Below are 12,273 nucleotides of genomic sequence, written 5' to 3'. Positions count from 1 at the left end.
CCAAGGACAGAGTAAGTGGCCTCTGCATCAATTAACAAATCAATGATCTTTGATGTACTACATCAAAGGTCACCCTCCATGGCTATGGCTAGCTGTGAAGTGGGAGCCAGTTGGGATCTCAAGTCCTTTCAATCCTCTCAAGGCCATCAGTGGTGCAGCATCTCCCCCCTACTCCCTTCAGAGCTGGGGACAGTCTCTTTTCTAATGGCCTCCCTTTTGGCATAGAGGAAAAGGTCCCAGTGACCTGTCCAGGCCAGGGCACTCTTTGCTCCGATGTCCCACCTGCCTACATTTGAAACAGCTGCCTTTCCATCCCCAGCGCTATCATGTGGTCTCAGTGTCTTAAATTTGTCTGCCCTTATTAGTAGTTCCTGTTGGGTTCTTTATTAGGAACTGCATGACCTCCTACTGGACACTGGTCTGGCTGGGCTGCAGCTAGGTTTTCTGTATGGGTTTGGACTTCCATCCATATACAGAGTTTTTCTTCTGGGGTGCGCAGCAGGTGGACATAATGATATAGATGTCCCCCTCGGTTAGGTTAAAAGAGTGAAAGGGAAATTCTTTGGCCAACATGCCCAGGTCTTTTGAAAAATGCCTTAGCTTTTGTTTACATTGGGCTAAATTAGTCAAAGAGGATGGTTTATATTGGGGCTGGGCTGATTGCAGAAGATTAATTTTTTCCCTTTAGGCCATCTAGTAGGAAAGTGTCCCAGTGTTCAGGAGACATCGAAAGGGAGAGTCGGTAGGGATAGGAGAAGCATTACTCATGCTTCGATGTTCTGCTGGTCGTGTCTCTGCCTATGAAAGAGAGAAAAAGAGACAAGGATAGGAAAGGAGGGGATATTAAGGAGAAGTGGGCATCTTCATGGAAGGCTCCCAATGAGCCTCTATGAGAGACTCAAGCTTTGGGCCCAACTCTAGACTCAGCATTCTGGGTCAGTTTGGCCAGGAGATGTAACCTCTGAGTGTCCACAGAGATCCACCCTTGTCCGGGTTTCCCTGGGCTTTAGGCAGGCTAGCACAGGATAAGAAAAAGCCCTTAACGCAGGCAGGAGAACTCATCCCTGGAAGGAGTTTTAGAGGTATCTGGGTAGTTCTCTAGACAGCATAGGTTATGGAGGGACTGTGCCTCATGAGGCATGGAGGTCTGATGCCAGACTGGGTATCCCAAAGGCAAAATAGGAGGTGCCTAAAGACATATCCAACTATTGAAAAGGTTATTTGTAAATGTAATATCCAATATCCATGGTATGGGGTAAAAATATTGTCCCACAATGACTGCAGGCAGCAGAACCCATTTCCACGTTATGAGAGGGAAATGGGGCCCCGCTGAGTGACAGGACTGTACTTTGACTTGAAATTTTAAACCACACCTACATGTTTCTGCACAGAGCCCTTCTGCCTTTAGCTGGTTCATTCATATTCAGCCAGGGTTTTAAGAAGCCTTGAGGGATAGGTAAGAAATAATGCATGAGGCTGGGTTTGTTGACTTTGGTTTTGAGTTTTAAATGACAGTGGGACTGGAGTTCCTAGGCCCTTTCCTTAAATTGCCTCTAACCATGAGGTCTATTTTACTTAAAGCTGTGACCTGCACAATTAGGAAATGTCACTGGACCTTTCTCAAGGCAACCCTCCAGCAGTTCCAGGGAAATTCCAAGGATGGTTACTTTCCAATGTCCAGACTTATTTACAGTAATTACAAAAATCAAGGTTTTGAGTCCTGCTGCTTAGAGACTACTAATTTATCAAAGTGTGAAGGTTGTAAAGGGAAAGAGGGACTCAAGCATAGAGTAAAGACAGGCCAGTGAACTCCTACCTGACTAAGAGAGCTCCTCCAGTCACGCTCCAAGGAATGGCATCAACCATTCCTAGTTTAACCCTTGAATCTGCACAGGGCAAGAAGCTGATCTTCCACCTCCCTCAAGGGTCAGGGGAAAGGAGCAGCAGTCAAATGAGTGGGCTGAGATTATGTTCTGTGGCTGCAGAAAGAAAACAAAGACAGAGAGCACTGCTCTTACCTCAGGAGGAACTATTATGTCCCGTTATGGTTGCCAAGCTGATGCCAGAGTGCCCCAGCAGTTCTCGGAGAAAGCGAGACCTTGACCAAGGGCTGGCACCATCAGGGTTCTTGACTCAGCTGCAGGAAAGAATTCAAGGATGAGTCAGTGCATGCAGCCAAATAGATTAATAAACTCAATGCCAGAGAGCCCCAGGAGTTCTCGGATGGATGCGGGAGAGCCCTGGGAATTCTTAACTGAATGCGGGAGAGCCCTGGAAGTTGTAAGCTGGATGCCACAGAGCCTCAAGTGTTCTCAAATGGATGCCAGAGAACCCCAGAAAGTTGCATATAGTAGTTGAGACCTTGACTGGGTGCTCACATCATAGAGGTTCCTAACTCAGCCACAGGAAAAAACTTGAGGTCTCATCAGTGTATATAGCCAAAGAGTCCAAAGACTAGCCAATGTGTACAGCTTGAAACTTTAATGCACAGCAAAAGTCCACACTTGGAGGGAGCTGAGAGTGGGTGTTCTCTAAAGGAGGAGAAGCCCCTTATTTTTCCTCTGTAGAAAATGTAGACGGTAAAGCAGAGGCACTCATGTTGTAGGGACCTTTATTTTCTGCAGCAACGATGATGGTGGTTTTTGTCCTGGCTTCTTCTTTTTCTGCATATGGTACTGAGCTTGGCTGACCTTTAAAACTGATTTTAGATCTACTCAGCATCTTTGACAATAAGGATCCTATATTAAAAGGGCAATTTATGTGATGATAGGTTCAGAGGTTGAAAAACTGATAGTATAAATTAAGTCAACACCACACTGAGATAAACCATGGGGGATTATGGTGAGCAGATGTTTGTGTATGTGAATTGAATGTGTGTGAGCGTGTACAGTGTGAATACATTTGTTACTGGACAAAGGCAGGGAGTTCTGTGCCAGATGTGCTCCAATGACCAATTCCTGAGACCCAGGGTTTTTTTTTTTTTTTTTTAATATATATATATTTTTTTATTAATTAAAAAAAAATAACAAAACAATTAGAAATCATTCCAATCTACATGTACAATCAGTAATTCTTAATAACATCACATAGTTGCATATTCATCATTTCTTAGTACATTTGCATCGATTTAGAAAAAGAAATAAAAAGACAACAGAATAAGAATTAAAACAATAATAGAAAAAAAACAAAAACAAAAAACCTATACCTCACATGCAGCTTCATTCAGTGTTTTAACATAATTGCATTACAATTGGGTAGTATTGTGCTGTCCATTTCTGAGTTTTTATATCCAGTCCCGTTGTACAGTCTGTATCCCTTCAGCTCCAATTATCCCTTCTCTCTTTTTTTTTTTTTTTAATTAACGGAAAAAAAGAAATTAACCCAACATTTAGAGATCATACCATTCTACATATGCAATCATTAATTCTTAACATCATCACATAGATGCATGATCATCATTTCTTAGTACATATGCATTGGTTTAGAAGAACTAGCAACATAACCAAAAAAGATATAGAATGTTAATATAGAGAAAAAAATATAAGTAATAATAGTAAAATCAAAACAAAACAAAACAAAACAAAACAAAAACCTATAGCTCAGATGCAGCTTCATTCAGTGTTTTAACATGATTACCTTACAATTAGGTATTATTGTGCTGTCCATTTTTGAGTTTTTGTATCTAGTCCTGTTACACCGTCTGTATCCCTTCAACTCCAATTGGCCATTATCTTACCCTGTTTCTACCTCCTGCTGGACTCTGTTATCAAGGACATATTCCAAATTTATTCTCGAATGTCAGTTCACATCAGTGGGACCATACAGTATTTGTCCTTTAGTTTTTGGCTAGACTCACTCAGCATGAATGTTCTCTAGGTCCATCCATGTTATTACATGCTTCATAAGTTTATCCTGTCTTAAAGCTGCATAGTATTCCATCGTATGTATATACCACAGTTTGTTTAGCCACTCTTCTGTTGATGGAGATTTCGGCTATTTCCATCTCTTTGCAATTGTAAATAACGCTGCTATACACATTGGTGTGCATGTCAATGGTATTGCTGGGTCGTATGGCAATTCTATATTCAGCTTTTGAGGAACCGCCAAACTGCCTTCCACAGTGGTTGCACCATTTGACATTCCCACCAACAGTGGATAAGTGTGCCTCTTTCTCCGCATCCTCTCCAGCACTTGTCATTTTCTGTTTTGTTGATAATGGCCATTCTGGTGGGTGTGAGATGATATCTCATTGTGGTTTTGATTTGCATTTCTCTAATGGCCAGGGACATTGAGCATCTCTTCATGTGCCTTTTGGCCATTTGTATTTCCTCTTCTATTAGGTGTCTGTTCAAGTCTTTTTCCCATTTTGTAATTGGGTTGGCTGTCTTTTTGTTGTTGAGATGAACAATCTCTTTATAAATTCTGGATACTAGACCTTTATCTGATATATCATTTCCAAATATTGTCTCCCATTGTGAAGGCTGTCTTTCTACTTTCTTGATGAAGTTCTTTGATGCACAAAAGTGTTTAATTTTGAGGAGTTCCCATTTATTTATTTCCTTCTTCAGTGCTCTTGCTTTAGGTTTAAGGTCCATAAAACCGCCTCCAGTTGTAAGATCCATAAGATATCTCCCAACATTTTCCTCTAACTGTTTTATGGTCTTAGACCTAATGTTTAGATCTTTGATCCATTTTGAGTTAACTTTTGTATAGGGTGTGAGAGATGGGTCTTCTTTCATTCTTTTGCATATGGATATCCAGTTCTCTAGGCACCATTTATTGAAGAGACTGCTCTGTCCCAGGTGAGTTGGCTTGACTGCCTTATCAAAGATCAAATGTCCATAGATGAGAGGGTCTATATCTGAGCACTCTATTCGATTCCATTGGTCGATATATCTATCTTTATGCCAATACCATGCTGTTTTGACCACTGTGGCTTCATAATATGCCTTAAAGTCAGGCAGCGCGAGACCTCCAGCTTCGTTTTTTTTCCTCAAGATGTTTTTAGCAATTCGGGGCACCCTGCCCTTCCAGATAAATTTGCTTATTGGTTTTTCTATTCCTGAAAAATAAGTTGTTGGGATTTTGATTGGTATTGCATTGAATCTGTAAATCAATTTAGGTAGGATTGACATCTTAACTATATTTAGTCTTCCAATCCATGAACACGGTATGCCCTTCCATCTATTTAGGTCTTCTGTGATTTCTTTTAGCAGTTTTTTGTAGTTTTCTTTATATAGGCTTTTTGTCTCTTTAGTTAAATTTATTCCTAGGTATTTTATTCTTTTAGTTGCAATTGTAAATGGGATTCGTTTCTTGATTTCCCCCTCAGCTTGTTCATTACTAGTGTATAGAAATGCTACAGATTTTTGAATGTTGATCTTGTAACCTGCTACTTTGCTGTACTCATTTATTAGCTCTAGTAGTTTTGTTGTAGATTTTTCCGGGTTTTCGACGTATAGTATCATATCGTCTGCAAACAGTGATAGTTTTACTTCTTCCTTTCCAATTTTGATGATTTGTATATCTTTTTCTTGTCTAATTGCTCTGGCTAGAACCTCCAACACAATGTTGAATAATAGTGGTGATAGTGGACATCCTTGTCTTGTTCCTGATCTTAGGGGGAAAGTTTTCAATTTTTCCCCATTGAGGATGATATTAGCTGTGGGTTTTTCATATATTCCCTCTATCATTTTAAGGAAGTTCCCTTGTATTCCTATCTTTTGAAGTGTTTTCAACAGGAAAGGATGTTGAATCTTGTCGAATGCCTTCTCTGCATCAATTGAGATGATCATGTGATTTTTCTGCTTTGATTTGTTGATATGGTGTATTACATTAATTGATTTTCTTATGTTGAACCATCCTTGCATACCTGGGATGAATCCTACTTGGTCATGATGTATAATTCTTTTAATGTGTTGTTGGATACGATTTGCTAGAATTTTATTGAGGATTTTTGCATCTGTATTCATTAGAGAGATTGGTCTGTAGTTTTCTTTTTTTGTAATATCTTTGCCTGGTTTTGGTATGAGGGTGGTGTTGGCTTCATAGAATGAATTAGGCAGTTTTCCCTCCACTTCGATTTTTTTGAAGAGTTTGAGGAGAATTGGTACTAATTCTTTCTGGAACGTTTGGTAGAATTCACATGTGAAGCCATCTGGTCCTGGACTTTTCTTTTTAGGAAGCTTTTGAATGACTAATTCGATTTCTTTACTTGTGATTGGTTTGTTGAGGTCATCTATGTCTTCTTGAGTCAAAGTTGGTTGTTCATGTCTTTCCAGGAACCCGTCCATTTCATCTAAATTGTTGTATTTATTAGCATAAAGTTGTTCATAGTATCCTGTTATTACCTCCTTTATTTCTGTGAGGTCAGTAGTTATGTCTCCTCTTCCATTTCTGATCTTATTTATTTGCATCCTCTCTCTTCTTCTTTTTGTCAATCTTGCTAAGGGCCCATCAATCTTATTGATTTTCTCATAAAACCAACTTCTGGCCTTATTGATTTTCTCTATTGTTTTCAATTTCATTTATTTCTGCTCTAATCTTTGTTATTTCTTTCCTTTTGCTTGCTTTGGGATTAGTTTGCTGTTCTTTCTCCAGTTCTTCCAATTGAACAGTTAATTCCTGCATTTTTGCCTTTTCTTCTTTTCTGATATAGGCATTTAGGGCAATAAATTTCCCTCTTAGCACTGCCTTTGCTGCATCCCATAGGTTTTGATATGTTGTGTTTTCATTTTCATTTGCCTCGAGGTATTTACTAATTTCTCTTGCAATTTCTTCTTTGACCCACTCGTTGTTTAAGAGTGTGTTGTTGAGCCTCCAGGTATTTGTGAATTTTCTGGCATTCCGCCTATTATTGATTTCCAACTTCATTCCTTTATGATCCGAGAAAGTGTTGTGTATGATTTCAATCTTTTTAAATTTGTTAAGACTTGCTTTGTGACCCAGCATATGGTCTATCTTTGAGAATGATCCATGAGCACTTGAAAAAAAGGTGTATCCTGCTGTTGTGGGATGTAATGTCCTATAAATGTCTGTTAAGTCAAGCTCATTTATAGTAATATTCAGATTCTCTATTTCTTTATTGATCCTCTGTCTAGATGTTCTGTCCATTGATGAGAGTGGTGAATTGAAGTCTCCAACTATTATGGTATTTGTTTCTATTTCCCTTTTCAGTGTTTGCAGTGTATTCCTCACGTATTTTGGGGCATTCTGGTTCGGTGCGTAAATATTTATGATTGTTATGTCTTCTTGTTTAATTGTTCCTTTTATTAGTATATAGTGTCCTTCTTTGTCTCTTTTAACTGTTTTACATTTGAAGTCTAACTTGTTGGATATTAGTATAGCCACTCCTGCTATTTTCTGGTTGTTATATGCATGAAATATCTTTTCCCAACCTTTCACTTTCAACCTATGTTTATCTTTGGGTCTAAGGTGTGTTTCCTGTAGACAGCATATAGAAGGATCCTGTTTTTTAATCCATTCTGCCAATCTGTGTCTTTTGATTAGGGAATTCAGTCCATTAACATTTAGTGTTATTACTGTTTGGATAATATTTTCCTCTGCCATTTTGCCTTTTGTATTATATATATCATATCTGACTTTCCTTCTTTCTACACTCTTCTCCATACCTCTCTCTTCTGTCTTTTTGGTTCTGACTCTAGTGCTCCCTTTAGTATTTCTTGCAGAGCTGGTCTCTTGGTCACAAATTCTCTCAGTGACTTTTTGTCTGAGAATGTTTTAATTTCTCCCTCATTTTTGAAGGACAATTTTGCTGGATATAGGAGTCTTGGTTGGCAGTTTTTCTCTTTTAGTAATTTAAATATATCATCCCACTGTCTTCTAGCCTCCATGGTTTCTGCTGAGAAATCTACACATAGTCTTATTGGGTTTCCCTTGTATTTGATGGATTGTTTTTCTCTTGCTGCTTTCAAGATCCTCTCTTTCTCTTTGACCTCCGACATTCTAACTAGTAAGTGTCTTGGAGAACGCCTATTTGGGTCTAATCTCTTTGGGGTACGCTGCACTTCTTGGATCTGTAATTTTAGGTCTTTCATAAGAGTTGGGAAATTTTCAGTGAAAATTTCTTCCATTAGTTTTTCTCCTCCTTTTCCCTTCTCTTCTCCTTCTGGGACACCCACAACACGTATATTTGTGCGGTTCATATTGTCCTTGAGTTCCCTGATACCCTGTTCAAATTTTTCCATTCTTTTCCCGATAGTTTCTGTTTGTTTTTGGAATTCAGATGTTCCATCCTCCAAATCACTAATTCTATCTTCTGTTTCTTTGAATCTATCATTGTAGGTATCCATTGTTTTTTCTATCTTTTCTACTTTGTCCTTCACTTCCATAAGTTCTGTGATTTGTTTTTTCAGTTTTTCTATTTCTTCTTTATGTTCAGCCCATGTCTTCTTCATGTCCTCCCTCAATTTATCGATTTCGTTTTTGAAGAGGTTTTCCATTTCTGTTCGTATATTTAGCATTAGTTGTCTCAGCTCCTGTATCTCATTTGAACTATTGGTTTGTTCCTTTGACTGGGCCATATTTTCAATTATTTGAGTGTGATCCGTTATCTTCTGTTGGTGTCTGTGCATTTAGACAGATTTCCCTGGGTATTGGATCCAAAAGTTTGGAAGATTTTCCTATGAAATCTCTGGGTTCTGTTTTTCTTATCCTGCCCAGTAGGTGGCGCTCGTGGCACACGTTTGTCTGCAGGTCCCACCAGTAAAAGGTGCTGTGGGACCTTAAACTTTGGAAAACTCTCGCCGTCCGGGGGGTTCGCTAGCCGAAGCGGCTTGAGCCGGCCTGGGGTCTGAACGCAGGGAGGGTTGCTGGCCGCCGCAGCCTGGGAAAGAGCCCATCCGAATTTCCTAGTCGGCCCTGGACGACAAGCGTGGCGGGAGGGCGCCAGCGGCAGCAGCCTGCCCGAGAGAGTGCACGTTCCCCGGGAGTCACGGGTTTGGAAGGGGCCTCCCTCACCCGTCACCGTTCTCCACAGCCTGGGGATTTCCGATCCAATTCTCTCAGTTGGTCCGGGGGGCTGCGCGTGGTGTGGGCGCCAGGCGCCTTGGTTTCAGGGGACCACCTCTCCAATTCTCCCAGCCGGCCCGGGAAGGGGGAAGGGAGTAACTCCGGCCGCTTGCCGCCCCGCCCGGTGAGGCCCGCGCGCCACGGCGATCTCACCCGAGCTGCTTCTCTCAGCCAGCCAGCCGTTCCAGGATGGGGTACACTGTCTTTTTTTATCTCTGTTATGGCTTTGGGCGCTTTCTGTATCGTTTCTACTCCCCTAGTAGCTGTCCTGGTGAAGAAACTAAGATCCGCGCATCTTACTAAGCCGCCATCTTCCAGGAAGTACCCAGGGGTTTTAAAGAGAGAAAGAGCTAATTGCTAGGCACAAAGCAGATGACCAGACAGCCTATCAACCCTAAAGTCTGTCTCCCCAAACTGGAGTAATTCTGGGAGTTTTACAGTACTAAGAGATGGGCATGTTTTAGGATAATGAGCACAGTGGCTCCAGATGATGTAATTAGAGGCGATCTAATTATTAAGCACGTGCAGATTGATTACATGCTTAGTCATAGAATGTATGCAAGAAAATGGCAGCCTTAATATGATGATGGGGTGATTTTTAATATTATAGTGAGGTCTAGGTCGCTTATTGGTTAGAGTCTAAGTGACTGCACATTTTAGTCAGGCCCATTTTGGTTAGATCCCATTTTGGTTATCAAGATAACTTTGGACTTGGGGTGGTTAGTTCTGAGATGACCCAAGACCCTTCATTAATAAACATGAAGGGCTATCTTTAGTGATCACAAGACTCCAAAGTAAAAAAAAGAACATAAAATTAGTATAAGTTAAGGTCAGTGACAAGGTTTTTGCAATCACAAGGGCACAAGATAAAGGCTAAACAATGATTATCAGAGATCAAGGCAGCTAGATTACAGTTCAGAGATTTCAGGTAGTTTCCCTCTGTCTACTCTAATATACCAGAAAGAAAAAAGGCATATCCATATAATAATTCAATAATCATAATCATCCCTTAAATCCTAACTTTTCGGTTGCACATTACGCCTTAAACCTTGAGCACTTCTCAGAGACCACGTGCTATTTGAAGGTCCACATATAAGGGAGCCAATAATGACAGGCAGTGAGTTAGCCATACCTCTCAAGCATCCAGGGAAAATAGCCTTGTCACACCACTGAGTCTGGCCTTTGGAATTCAGCTCTTGATCAAATTCAACAAAAGCTTATTCACCAAAGGGGGAATCTCAAATTCACTGGAATTTTGGAATTTGAGTTGTTCCTAGGTCTGCATAAGTGTCTGTGTGTGGACTGGTGGGATTTACTTTATTTTTTTTTATAAATGCCATTTTTATTGTGAAAAATAACATATATACAAAAAAGTAATAAATTCCCAAGCACATTTTAAAAAGTAGTTATATGACAGATTTTAAAGTTTAGTGTGGGTTTTAGCTCCACAGTTTTTCATTTTTGCTTCTAGCTGCTCCAAGACACTGGAGACCAAAAGAAATATCAATATATCAATTCAGCATTCATATTCATTTGTTAAATCCTATCTTCTCTATTATACTCTTTATTCTCCCTTTTTCTTTTTTTGTTAAAAATAACATATATACAAAAAAAGCAATACATTTCAAAGTATATTGCAAAAATTATTTGTAGAACAGATTTCAGAGATTTTATAGGTCACAATTCCACAATTTTAGGTTGTTATTTCTAGCTGCTCTAATGTACTGGAGACTAAAAGAAATCAATATCCTGATTCAGCAAACATACTCATTTGCTAAACGTAACCTTCTCTATATAACTCTACCATCACCTTTGATCCTTCTCTCACTATTTAGGGGTATTTGGGTTATGGCCATTTTAACTTTTTCGTGTTGGAAGGGGCTGTCAGTAATATGGGGTAGGAAGATGGAACTAGCTGATGTTCTGGAAGGGCTGGCTTCTCTGCATTTCAGGACTTATCTAGTCCAAGGACCTAATTGGAGATTATAGGTTTCTGGAAAGTTACTCTAGTGCATGGAATCTTTGTAGGATCTTAGATATTGCCTTAGGTATTCTTTAGGTTTGGTAGGAATGGTTCTGGTTGGGGGTTGGCAAGTTATGATAGTAGTAATGTCTAACTGAAGCTTGCAAAAGAGCAACCCCCAGAGTAGCCTCTTGACTTCATTTGAACTTCCTCAGCCACTGATACCTTATGTTACATTTCTTTCCCCCTTTTTTGTCAGGATGAAATTGTTGATCCCATGGTGCCAGGGTCAGACTCATCCTTGGGAGTCATCTCCCACACCCACCAGGGAGACTTTCATCCCTGGATGTCATGCCCTACATAGTGGGGGGAGGGCAATGGTTTTACTTACAGGGTTGGGCTTAAAGAGAGAGCGGCCCCATCTGAGCAACAAAAGAGGTCCTCTGGAGGTGACTCTGAGCCATACTTATAGGTGGGCTAAGCTTCTCTGCTGCATACCTAAGATTTATAAGAGCAAGCCTCAAGATCAAGCGGTTGACCTATTCATTTGGGTATCCCTAAAGTTTGACAGCATCAGGGTTTTCCCCAGTGTTAAAGGTAAATAGTTCCATATTGTTTCTCCCATCCCTCAAGGGACGTTGTCAATACTTTTTGATTATCTGCTTAATATACTGTGGGAGGTATCCAGGCATTACATTAAGCTATTCAGGATTAAAGGCCCTCATTCTTATTCTGGGCTTGGTGGGCTTTAATTTAAATGAACTTTAATTGCATTTGTCTATTTTGTGAATACACCCCATGATTTTTTTTCTATTTGAAAATGTATCTGCACTTACAGATGAAATAGCAGAGCCTAGAGCAACGGCAGGAGTGGAACTAAAACTTTAAAAAAGTTGACTGGTTGTCATTAACAAATTGATTTTTGCAAATTGGCTCTTAGTGAATAGACTCACATTTATGGAAATCCAAAGCATGTCTCCAAGATTTCTTCAAATTCCCAGAATCTTATTGTTTCCAATGTTCCTGTGAGGGACATGCTTCCTTGTATTTCTCTAAGTGGCTCCAGACTGATAATTCATCAACAAATTCATTTCCTCTATAGAGAATCCACTCATCTGAAGCATTCATAAGCAATGTAGATTTTATCTTAGAGTTTAGTGCCGCTTATACAAGAGATGGAACCATTTCAAAGGACAGTAATCATCCCCTTGATGGCCTCTCCAGCAGTGAAGGTTTTCTGTCTCATTTCCATAACTCCTCCCTACCATGCCCCTCACTGG

This window comes from Tamandua tetradactyla, chromosome 22 (genome assembly GCF_023851605.1).
Source record: "Tamandua tetradactyla isolate mTamTet1 chromosome 22, mTamTet1.pri, whole genome shotgun sequence".
In the NCBI taxonomy this organism is placed as follows: Eukaryota; Metazoa; Chordata; class Mammalia; order Pilosa; family Myrmecophagidae; genus Tamandua; species Tamandua tetradactyla.
This window is presented reverse-complemented; position numbering follows the sequence as displayed.